Below are 12,288 nucleotides of genomic sequence, written 5' to 3'. Positions count from 1 at the left end.
AGTAGCTCTGAAATGTGACAAAATAATTATATTAATTCTGTTCGCAAGCTGCTCCTAGAGGTAACTAGTGAGCAATGCACCAGCAATGCCTGTACCGCAAGCTGCTCCTAGAGGTCCCTAAAGAGCATCAAACTTGGTCACATATGGTGCTATGTCCATATATATACAATTAGTAGCTCTGAAATGTGACAAAATAATTATATTAATTCTGTTCGATTGTACTGAGATGTGGTAGGTGTAGTACCCGCAAGCTGCTCCTAGAGGTCCCTAGTGAGCAAGGTACCAGCACTGCCAGTGCTGCAAGTTGCTCCTGGAAGTCTCTAGTAAACAAGGCACCAGCACTGCCAGTAACGCAAGCTGCCCCTAGAGGTCCATAGTGAGCATCACAAACTTTTGCTCACATATGGTACTCCCATAATGCATTGCATGCAAGACAGTCCCACGAGTACATTCAAATAACTATGTTCATATATACAATTAATAGTTTTGAAATGTGACAAAAACAATTATTATATTAATTACGGTGAAGCTGATGAAGGGAAATTTATACAAGGTCTAATATAAATGTGAGATGTGTCGGCCTTTTGGCTAAGATCAAGTGTAGTATCTGTTCTTATCAGTTTGAAAGCGCAATTTTTGCGCTAGTAAAATTTGATTTTGACAGTGCTATGACTTTGACTTGGAAGTGAATAAATTTGCTTTATGCAAATTTTCGCGACGGCTGACGTGCTTTTAATTTAGCCGGAGGAGGGGCACCAGAGTGCTGGTGTCTGTTTGTTCACTAGGAACACAAAAGAGAACCCCCCAAATACCTGTGGTCAGCGTTAGAGCATCGGTAACGTTGCGCTCGCTCACTCTCTCTTTCCTGGAGTTTGGGTGGACTAATGCTGGAGGCCTAAAAAAACCTCCTAACACCCTTCACAGGCCTGTACAGCACCCAGACCTCTGGCAAGGGGATATATGCTTAGGCGGCAACACCTATAACCCTGCCTTAGCTCTAGGGAGTGACTGGACAGTGTTTCCTTGCACTGCTGCTGGGAGACAACCCAGGTATCCAGGCGGAGGATCCAAGGTGAAACGGTAAACCCGGCGGTAACCCCAGAAACTTACCGGTAAACCCAAAAATCCCCCAAAATGGAGGAAATTTACTGTGCTGACTAGGATGGGCCTTCCCCAGTTCTGAAGTACTGGGTAATTTAGACCCAGCGGTGCAGGGGCACACACCCTATGACTTCTGGGTTCACCCTGTTCCGGACCTACAGAAACACAGAGTCTTCTGGGTGAAGTCAAAGATTTGTTTATTGGCTGCAGACCAATGACAGGTATCCTAGAAGTACAACAGCGTGTATGTTCTCAGGAGACTGCTGAAAATCATAGGAACGGACTTCTCCTTAAGTACAAAATATCATGCTCCAGGCACACATTCCTTGGTTTATGATATGGCCATATAAAGGTATACATTACAAACGAAAAAGCAGAGTCATGATGACCATCCCACATTCCAGTTCGGCCAGCCCACAATGATTTACACAGTAAGGTTCAGATCCCACGTTTGATGTAAATAGACCCCCCAATAAACATGAGCATCTCCTGTTTTGGGAAACAAGTCATAAAGCAGGAACAAGCAGGTGTGGAAGAGATTAGCCGGGGGATTGTGTAGAATGAAAGGGTTTTATGACGGGTCAAGCCCTGATGCTAATCACAGGTGGAAGGAGGAAGGGGAGCTCGTGAGACCGGTTTGACCCGGGGCAGCAGAGCCAGCTGCCCAGGTCACAGAGAAGTCAGAGGGAAAGCCCATGTACTGTGAGGCTCGTATTTACTCCATTATAGCCTATGTGAGGGCAATGACAAGATGGCCACTGCTTCCAAAATGGAACCCGCGTAGTGAAGCTGAATAACGTGTAAACAGTGCATTCATAGCTAGAACGATATATAAAGCACTCGTACATGCCGCATTTACCATTTGCGGTTCGCTAATACCAAGATAGACAGGGGTAGGGCCCTGTCCCCTACGCTGTCCCGAATATTAAAGTACGACAGACCCTCCTTTTGCCCTTACATAGGCAATCACTATACTCATCTTAATCCGAGTCTAGGTCAATGTTCACGAAGTCATGGAGATGTTGCTGTAGCATCATCCTATTACTTAGTTCGTCCCTCGATACAGGTTTCCTTACACATAAGGTAGTACAGAGACCACATATCGCGGGAGCACACTGTATACACAGACAGAACAGGAAAAGAATGGCTAAGATCATTCCAATGACCATCAGAACTTTCCATCCCCAGGCAGATATCAATTCCCAGAACCACCCCACCAGTGACCAATCTCCCTTATCCACGTGTATGGCTTCAGATATTTTATGGAGTTTGGAGATGGCTTGATACACTGTTGGAGCATTATCTGGTATGAAAATGCAGCAACTGGATTGGATGACCTTGCATACCCCACCGCGGTCTGCAAGAATAACGTCTAGAACCATGCGGTTCTGCAGAGTCATAAGGCGATCCGCTTGGAGCTCAGCTGTCAGATTACTAAGGGCACCAGCCGTTACATTGACAGTGGATTCAACCACACGTGTCAGCTGTCTCAGGTTCCTACTATTGACCATAGGTCCCCAAAACGGCAGGAAACCCAAGAAGAAGTCTCCTGCTTCCTGACCGGCAGTATCCTCCTTACTAATCACACCTCTCACAACTCTGGTCTTGTGATAGTCAGAGGCAGCAGTAAATGTCGGCGGTAGCAAGTTCGCAATATAACATGTGCCCGAGAAATCAGGGGGCAGCCATGTATATGCTCGGTCATGACAGATGAAATATGTGCCCTTGGCAGCCAAAAACGCAGGGGAAAACTGTGACGGGAAAGTGTACGTTTCAGTACAGTCACTTCTTTCCAGTTGAGCTCTAGGATTCTGACCATTACCCTGTAAGCAGAACCGACCCATGTGGGGTACGAACCAGATTGGAGATGAGATTTTTCGCTGTCTTTCACCCAGACTAATACTATACCCCGTCGCGTTCCATCCTACATAAGGTCTCAACTCTTCTTTGGGAATGGATGAGTATGCATTGATATCCCTACTCATATCGGCAACTCCTTTCATCAAAGCCTTATTATTGGTGATAGGTCTGATGGAACGCGGTTGGCGAGGGGAGTATGTATCTAGAGCATAGAGAAACATGGTTTGGAATGCCCATGACGATCCATTGTAACTGTACGGCAGCACCAGGTAGGGAATACCCTTGTTAATGGTATGTGGCATTAACCCACACACCCAGCAATTGGTCGTATTCATTACCAGTTGGTGCTGGTGCAAGAGCTGGATAAACGAGTTATTCACAAACTCTGATCGTCTGGTCTGTTCGTGCTCAGGCAAAGGGTGAAAAGAGTGAGAGGAGGCAGTAGAAAGAGGTATAGGCTGTTGAGTGGGTGCAATGGGCTTTTGAGCGGAGAAAAACACAAATCCTACAATAAACATTATGATACTACACAGTGTAAAAAGGCACAAAAAGACAAAACATTTACTTTTTACAATTCTACACATCCTTGCGTTAAAGTTCATTTCCTCAATTGGTCTCTCCATCTTAAAAAACTCCATCCTCTACTCGGGCCGCTCGCGGTGGATGAGTTTCTTCTGCTAAAGAGTACGCCTGTCAGTCCAGGGAAACGCCCTAGACCAACCAGAACCGTCGACCTAGCGTCTTCGGCCTGTACCCCAAAGTCTTGGCACCGCGACCCTGCGGCAGAACCCGGATGGTGGTTCGAAAAACAAAAATCAAGAAAGTCCTTCAGATGGGAGAGCAAAAAATGTCAAAAGGGAAAATAGTGAGGAAATCTTTATTTGTCCATGGGCCTAGGTCTCAAATTATAGCGGAGACGGCCAGGTGCTGTTTGGTCTTGAAACAAAAGTTCAGGCTCAGTGGTGTCCAGTCGACTTGATGGTGGCACAGCTTCCTGCAGAATAGTGTCACTCTCTTGGTCTGAAACTGTGCCTCTTAAGCGTGCGTCACTGAATGGTGCAAAACGAGGTACAATGTCTGTCTCTGAGTCGGCGATACCCTCCTTGACCCACTGGTCATATGGCAGAGGCAAGGGGACTACTTTGCAGTGGGTACCATGAATCCAGTGCTTCTTCCCTTTCACTCGCACTGCTGATCTTGTTGAAAGAAGAACAAGATGAGGGCCGATCCAGCGAGGCTCGTCGTTGCTCTTGCGCTGGAAATTTCGGACTAGCACCCACGTACCAGGGTTGATAGGGTGTCCAGGAGGTTCAGAGGCTTGGGGAAGAGTATCATGTACCTGTTGGTGCAAAACACGCAGTTTAACAGTCAAATCATACAGGTAATCGAGCAGTACTGGATGTTCTATTTCGCTAAATTTCGCCGGTCTTGGCACGCCCCATACATTAGCCGGGCGGCCAAAGACGACCTCATAAGGGCTAAGTCCCACTCGTGAGTGTATGGTCATTCTGGTGGACAGGAGTGCTAGAGGTAGAGCGTCAGGCCATTTAAGACCGGTGCTCGCCTGGATTTTGGCCAGCTTGAGCTTTAAGGCTCCATTGTAGCGTTCCACTAATCCAGCTGATTGGGGGTGATTTGCAGCATGGAACTTCTGCTTTATCCCTAGCCCTTCACATACATTCTTCATCACTTTACCCACAAACTCACTTCCGTTATCACACCACACCATTCTTGGCATCCCAAACCTAGGGAAGAACTCCTTCACAAGGGCTTTGGCTGTGGATAGGGCAGTGTTATCTTTCAGAGGATAAGCCTCTATCCATTTTGAGAAAGCACAAACAACCACCAGTACATATTTCAGGTTGTTGCATCTTTCCATGTGAATAAAGTCCAGCTGCAAAACTTCAAATGGACATGATGGGGGTGCAAAGTGACCAGCCGGAGTTGGGGTTCCCCTACCAGGGTTGTACTTCAAGCATACTATGCAATTCTTGACCACGTTCTCTGCACACTTGGGAATCCCAGCATTCTGCCATACTGGAGCCAACAACTTGCATATACCTTTCGTACTGATATGTGCCATTCCATGTGCCATAGTAACCACTGGAAGCACATATGCATCAGGCAACAACCATCGCCTATGTTCTGTCAGATCAATCCAACAACCATTCTCATCCAACTTACCCATACTTTCTCTCCACTTGCTTAACTCTTCCTCTGTGGCTTCAGCTTGAAGCGACTTCACACTCTCTATTGTGTTTTCACACATTCCCACATCATTAACCCATCTGGCAGGGCCTGCAACATACATTCTAGTCTTCACATTCTGTGCAGTTTCTTTCGCGGTCTCATCAGCAAACGCATTCCCACGTCCAACATCATCTGTGACTTTCCTGTGCGCACTGCATTTCATGATCGCAACTTGCAACGGTAGGGTCAGTGACTCAAGGAGATCATTCACCAACTTGCCATTCTGAATTTTAGCTCCATGTGACGTCAGGAACCCACGCTCCTTCCACAGTCGCCCAAAATTATGAGCCACGCCAAAGGCGTACTGGCTATCTGTGTATATATTCACTCTCATTCCTTCAGACAACACACATGCTCTCGTGAGGGCGATTAATTCTGCTGCTTGGGCCGAATTATGTGGCACTCGTGCAGTTTCCACGACCGTGTGCAAAGTCGTGATAGCATAGGCAGCAGTCGTGTCACCATTAGGGAGCTTAAAACATGACCCATCTACCCATAAAGTGCCATCACACTCAGTCAGGGGAGTATCTTTTAGATCTACTCTCCCTTTCGTCTCTTCTTCTGTCCTGAACAGACAGTCATGTTGCTCAATCTCATCTGAGTCTACTGGAATTGGCAACAATGTGGCTGGATTCAGCGTATTGCATCTCTTTATGTGTATGTGATTAGCTAACAGTGTAAGTTCGTAGCCCGATAATCGTGCACTAGTCAAGTGTTGTGTCTTAGTTCTATTTAATAATGTGTCTACAGCGTGTGGAACCATGACAATCAATGTGTTGTCCATTACCAAACCAGCAGATTGTCGGATAGACATCGCTGCAGCAGCTGTCGCTCTCAGACAGCTTGGCAATGCCCTCGCTACAGGGTCCAAGGTGGATGAAAAATATGCGCATGGGCGCGGTCTGTCGCCAAAAGGCTGTGTCAACACTGACAACGCACATCCATCTTTCTCGTGAACATACAATGTAAAAGGCTTACTGTAGTCAGGAGTACCCAACACAGGTGCTGAACATAATGCATTACGCAATTCCACAAAACTATTCTGGCACTCTTCAGACCATGGGATAGGATTCGGTGTGTCTTTGCATGTTAAGGCTAACAAAGGTTTTGCCAATAAAGAAAAACTAGGGATCCAATGTCTACAGTATGAAGTGATGCCCAAGAAAGCACGCACTTCTCTCTGTGTCCTTGGCACACTCAACTGTGCAATGGCTTGAATTCTTTCTGGGGTCAGTTTCCTTCCCTCCTTCGATAAGAGATGACCTAAGTAGGTCACTTCTTGTCGACAATATTGCAGCTTAGAGAGAGACACTTTGTGATGGAAAACGGATAAATGGCGCAACAGTGATAATGTGGCTTCTTTACAGATCTTCTCAGTATCCGCAGCGATCAATAAATCGTCCACGTACTGAATCAGGATAGCGCCACTAGGTAAAACAAGTGCATCAAGCTGCGCTTTCAAAGCTTGACTGTATATGGATGGACTCTCACAGTAGCCCTGGGGAGCGCGTTTGAAGCGGAAGCTTCGGCCTCCCAGACTAAAACCAAAAATATCTCTGCTCTCTTCTGCAATGGGGATACTAAAGAAAGCATTCTTTAAATCGATCACTGAAAACCATGCAGCAGAGGCTGGAATCATCGTTAACAAGGCAGTTATATCGGGGACAACCGGAAACTGTGGCACAACAATCTTATTAACCTCTCTGAGATCGATCACAAATCTGTAAACAGGTGGCTGTGAAGGGTCCGTTCGTTTTAAGACAGGTAAAATCGGACTATTGCAAACGTTGCCTCTTGTCTCTTCAATCACACCCTTATTAATCAAGTCGCTGACAATGTCTAACAATGCTTTCTGCCCTTCATTAGAGATCTTGTACTGGGGAATACGTGGCAGTCTGACATTAGCCTTTAAAGTCACCACATATGGCGGTATCTCCAAGAGGCCCACATCATTGGGACCAGTAGCCCAAAGGGCATCCGGAAGGGATGACAATTCAGGTGGCATCGTGTTTTTAGACAAATACATTGGGGAAATCACTTTCTTGCCCAATGTAAGTTGTACTCCTGAAGGAGAACAATACAGTGTAGCATGTAATCTTTTCAACAAATCTAATCCCAGCAAATTCTCACCACAACCTGTTGTCAGGATCAGGGGCGCTTTCAGCTTGCAAGGTCCAACAGAAAGTGACATGGGACTGGAAATCGGGTTCCTAACCGGGGCGCCAGAAAAACCTACTGAAACATTTATATCGCCAGACAAAGGTGCGCCAGGGAGTTTTGAATGCATGATTGAACTCTTTGCAGCACCAGTGTCTAGCAGAAAAGGCTCCGTTACATTTGCTGTCGTCACCTCAACATACGGTCCACTCTGATCCACTGGCACTGAAACAACTCCCTCTCTTTGTCTATGGCTGTCCTAGTAATCATTATTCTCTGCATCACCGTCCTCTGCATAATAATCATTATTATAATACTGGGCCGTATTACTAGTCGCGTTAGCTTGCTGATCAAAGCTATTGATGGTATTTTGAGGCGGCAGAGGACGCGCGTTCTGGGGAACACTTCCATGCCCTCTGCCTCTAGGAGCTTGCTGACCACCCCTACCTCTTGCGCCATACGCATTACCGTTCCGCTGCATTAATTTAGGGCAACTGTATTTAAAATGACCTTCCTCTTTACAGTATGAACATTGGTTGGGACCTACAGGGACACGTGGTTGGTAATACCCGTTCATTTGCTGGTTTGTCTGAAACTGTTGGGGTTGGTGATAGACACCTTGGGGTTGCCTATAATTATTCTGACCTCCACGTGGCGGATAGGCCTGCTGTAAAAGGACTTTTGTCTTTAATTCCTTCGTTTTCTTCTCTGTTCTATCTTTCTCGTCTTTATCTCTATTTTCATAATACTGTGCAGTAGCCAGTATTTGCGCTGAAGAAGAAACAGCCCAAGAACTTTCTGAATCTTTTAACTTTTTACACAGGTCAGGAAGTAAATTCTGCACGAACTTATCCACAAACAACCGTTGGCCACCCTCAGTACTCATATCCTGCCCACTGTGGTCAATAAATGTTTCTTCAAACCTAGTAAAGAAGTCTGACACTATCTCATCTTTCTTCTGCTTGCATGCAGATAACTTGTCCCAATTTACGCGCATCGCAGGCATTATTGTCTTCATATACGTGATGATTCTACCAGGCAATTCAGCTACTAAAGGTTCTGGTTTCGCACCGCCAGTTTGTCTAGCATCAGCAGCAACAATGTTAGCCCATGTATCCCCTAGTTCTGCATTGTGATCTACATTACGAATTGATCCCCATAGAGGCTGTGGAACAACATTACCAAACAACATGTCTATGTCGGCCAGATTCATAATGCATGACCCTGCCGTCTGTGACAACTCTTTATAATAACCTGCTGGGTTTTTACGGGGATCAGGCAAGGACTGCTTAAGCGCTAACACCTCAGAGCGCTTCCATGGAACATGCACCCAAACACGCTGGAAATGCGCTGCCACAGCGGGGTTACCACCGACAGCTGCAACCGCTTCCTTCCATACCGGGGGAACTTCTCTCATAGGGTATTGGCGCGCTTTTGCCTTTTTTCCCACAAGGACCTCTTGTTCAAACAATGACTGTTGGCAATCGTCATTCCTAAAGGACAATACAACCGCAACTGCTTTATCTACTTCGCGGTCCACAATTATACCAGTTCCAAAATCGAACCTCACTCTACACAACTCCTGCGGGTTCGGATTTTTACCACTATCCTCCAATTCTTCACAGAGAATTTCGCACATTTTCTCAAACACATATCTCTGTTTCGGGGCATCCCATTGATGGAAAATGTTGACAACTGATTCCACATCATACAGTGAAGGAAAAACGATCCATCTACGCGCCATGTGATCTATTACCTTTTTCTCATCGGGGTTAGGCAATTGGCTGCGCAACTGCTTACGCTGTAAACCAGGAGTCGCACCAGATGACTCAAAGAGAGGAGACATTAATGTAGTAACCACTTTAGCTAAGCGCTGTCGCGCTGAAGGAGAAGCTGAGGCGAGAACAGGGGGAAAAACAGAGGGAATAAAAGAGGATGTAGAGACAGGTACTGGAGTGGTGGAAGGAAAAGTGTTAGGGGAGGCAGTTACTGGATTAGGCAAAGTCGCAGGAAGTGAGGGGGCAGTTGGAAGCACAACTGGCGGCGCTTGAGAGGGCTGCGCTACAGGAATAGGAACTGGCTGCAAAGCAACTGGCGGTTGCGGCAAGGCTTGCAGTATATGCACTGGAGGCGGCATATTTACAAGCTGGGGAGGCGCCGTGGCAGTTTGAGCATACGGGGGTGGCGAACTCAACAAATGTGACATCAGGGGATCTTTCTCCTTTTCTTCTGACTCATTCTGCTTAGAATGTGGCAAAGCTGGGTAACATTTGTCAATCCCTAACTTACGCTGCCTGTGCAATTGCTCATTCATTTGCTCCTCTTCATTGTCTTTAAATTGTACAGCTGCTTGCATTACTGACATACCTCTCTCTCTCTTATTCTTTTTCGCTAACTTAATTTCCTTTTGTTTGGCTTCCTTTCGCCATAAGCGGAAAGAGTCAAACATCGCCGGCCGGGCTTTCTTCTTAAACAATTTAATTTCCAGATTATCTAAAATATCGGTATCAAAACTACCATTTTGGGGCCATTTTAAAACACCATCTTTCCTGGTGTAGTGGATCCACACTTCGTTATATGCAATGGGGCCTACGCCATGTTTTACATAGAGCTCATAAGTTGGAGTTCCAACCGGAGGAACCGGACATGATTCCTCTAGCTGGAAATCTTTTCCACAACCCAAACAGAATAATCTACCAAATAGTCCAGAACCAGGCATCTTTGCTCACTAGTCTAGATCCAAACGTCAAAGGATTATCGAATACGATATTCTCGTGAATACACGAGTCCTCTGGTTTTGGCGTTTGCAAACTCCAAAGTACAAATTCAAATGACCCCGAAGGATACCAAAAACAAACGGGAGACGCTCCACTTATACTTAACTGAATATTGCTGATCGATGGCGTCACCAGAAGACTCTCTCGATTGTTTCGCTCTCTCAAACTCGTCAAGGGTCCAAAACAGGTCGATTAATCAGGGCAGCAGTCCTTCGTAGCCGTCGGGACGCGGAGAACCTCGCAGAAAAGACTTTCGGACCACGTCGACATGCAGGGGTCGATGAAGTGGCGGCCTTCCTCCGGAATTTCCACACGAAGCTCCTCACGAACCTCTGGCTTGGACTGGTACCGCTGAAATCGAGCCCCACGTTGGGCGCCGAACTGAAGTACTGGGTAATTTAGACCCAGCGGTGCAGGGGCACACACCCTATGACTTCTGGGTTTACCCTGTTCCGGACCTACAGAAACACAGAGTCTTCTGGGTGAAGTCAAAGATTCGTTTATTGGCTGCAGACCAATGACAGGTATCCTAGAAGTACAACAGCGTGTATGTTCTCAGGAGACTGCTGAAAATCATAGGAACGGACTTCTCCTTAAGTACAAAATATCATGCTCCAGGCACACATTCCTTGGTTTATGATATGGCCATATAAAGGTATACATTACAAACGAAAAAGCAGAGTCATGATGACCATCCCACATTCCAGTTCGGCCAGCCCACAATGATTTACACAGTAAGGTTCAGATCCCACGTTTGATGTAAATAGACCCCCCAATAAACATGAGCATCTCCTGTTTTGGGAAACAAGTCATAAAGCAGGAACAAGCAGGTGTGGAAGAGATTAGCCGGGGGATTGTGTAGAATGAAAGGGTTTTATGACGGGTCAAGCCCTGATGCTAATCACAGGTGGAAGGAGGAAGGGGAGCTCGTGAGACCGGTTTGACCCGGGGCAGCAGAGCCAGCTGCCCAGGTCACAGAGAAGTCAGAGGGAAAGCCCATGTACTGTGAGGCTCGTATTTACTCCATTATAGCCTATGTGAGGGCAATGACAAGATGGCCACTGCTTCCAAAATGGAACCCGCGTAGTGAAGCTGAATAACGTGTAAACAGTGCATTCATAGCTAGAACGATATATAAAGCACTCGTACATGCCGCATTTACCATTTGCGGTTCGCTAATACCAAGATAGACAGGGGTAGGGCCCTGTCCCCTACGCGGTCCCGAATATTAAAGTACGACAGTTCTTCCTTCAATGGATCAGGGTGCTATACATGGAGCCTGTTGCTCGAGTGCACGTTAATGGCTGGGTGTCGTCGACTTTTCCTATTGAAAGAGATACGCGACAGAGGTGCTCCTTGTCGTCCATGTTATTTGCGTTGGCACTGGAGCCTCTTGCCTGTAAGTTACGCCAGCGGCATGCAGCGGCTGCATTTCGTTTTAGACAGTGACCGCTCATGGTCTTGCTGTACACCAATGACATGCTACTGTATGTATGCAAACCTGCTACTTTCCTAGCAGAACTGCTTCGCTGGACTTCCCGCTGACGTGGACTCAGGACCCGGTGAAATACCTGGGGGATATGGTTGCATAGAGATCCTGATCAGGTCATCTTGATGAACTATGGCCGAGTTATTGCACGGATCACTGACCAGGCGGAGCGGTGGGCTCGGTTGCCTCTTTCGCTTGCTGATCGGATTGCGGTGCTCAAAATTTCGATCTTGCCCAAACTTCTCTATCTGTTCGTGAATATTTTCGCGACGGCTGACGTGCTTTTAATTTAGCCGGAGGAGGGGCACCAGAGTGCTGGTGTCTGTTTGTTCACTAGGAACACAAAAGAGAACCCCCCAAGGACCTGTGGTCAGCGTTAGAGCATCGGTAACGTTGCGCTCGCTCACTCTCTCTTTACTGGAGTTTGGGTGGACTAATGCTGGAGGCCTAAAAAAACCTCCTAACACCCTTCACTGGCCTGTACAGCACCCAGACCTCTGGCAAGGGGTTATATGCTTAGGTGGCAACACCTATAACCCTGCCTTAGCTCTAGGGAGTGACTGGACAGTGTTTCTTTGCACTGCAGACCATTGTGGTCTGCTGGGAGACAACCCAGGTATCCAGGCGGGAGATCCAAGGTGAAACGGTAAACCC

General features: G+C 46.8%; 1 pseudogene; it reads left to right on the top strand.

The window, feature by feature from the left end:
* The first annotated feature begins 571 nt into the window (after positions 1 to 571).
* LOC146831031 (U2 spliceosomal RNA) lies at positions 572 to 678 on the top strand (annotated as a pseudogene).
* Positions 679 to 12,288: the final 11,610 nt, after the last annotated feature.

This window comes from Triturus cristatus, chromosome 5_1, assembly GCF_964204655.1.
Source record: "Triturus cristatus chromosome 5_1, aTriCri1.1, whole genome shotgun sequence".
In the NCBI taxonomy this organism is placed as follows: domain Eukaryota; kingdom Metazoa; phylum Chordata; class Amphibia; order Caudata; family Salamandridae; genus Triturus; species Triturus cristatus.
Note: the sequence above shows the minus strand (reverse complement) of the source record. Positions and strands in the feature narration are given on the sequence as shown.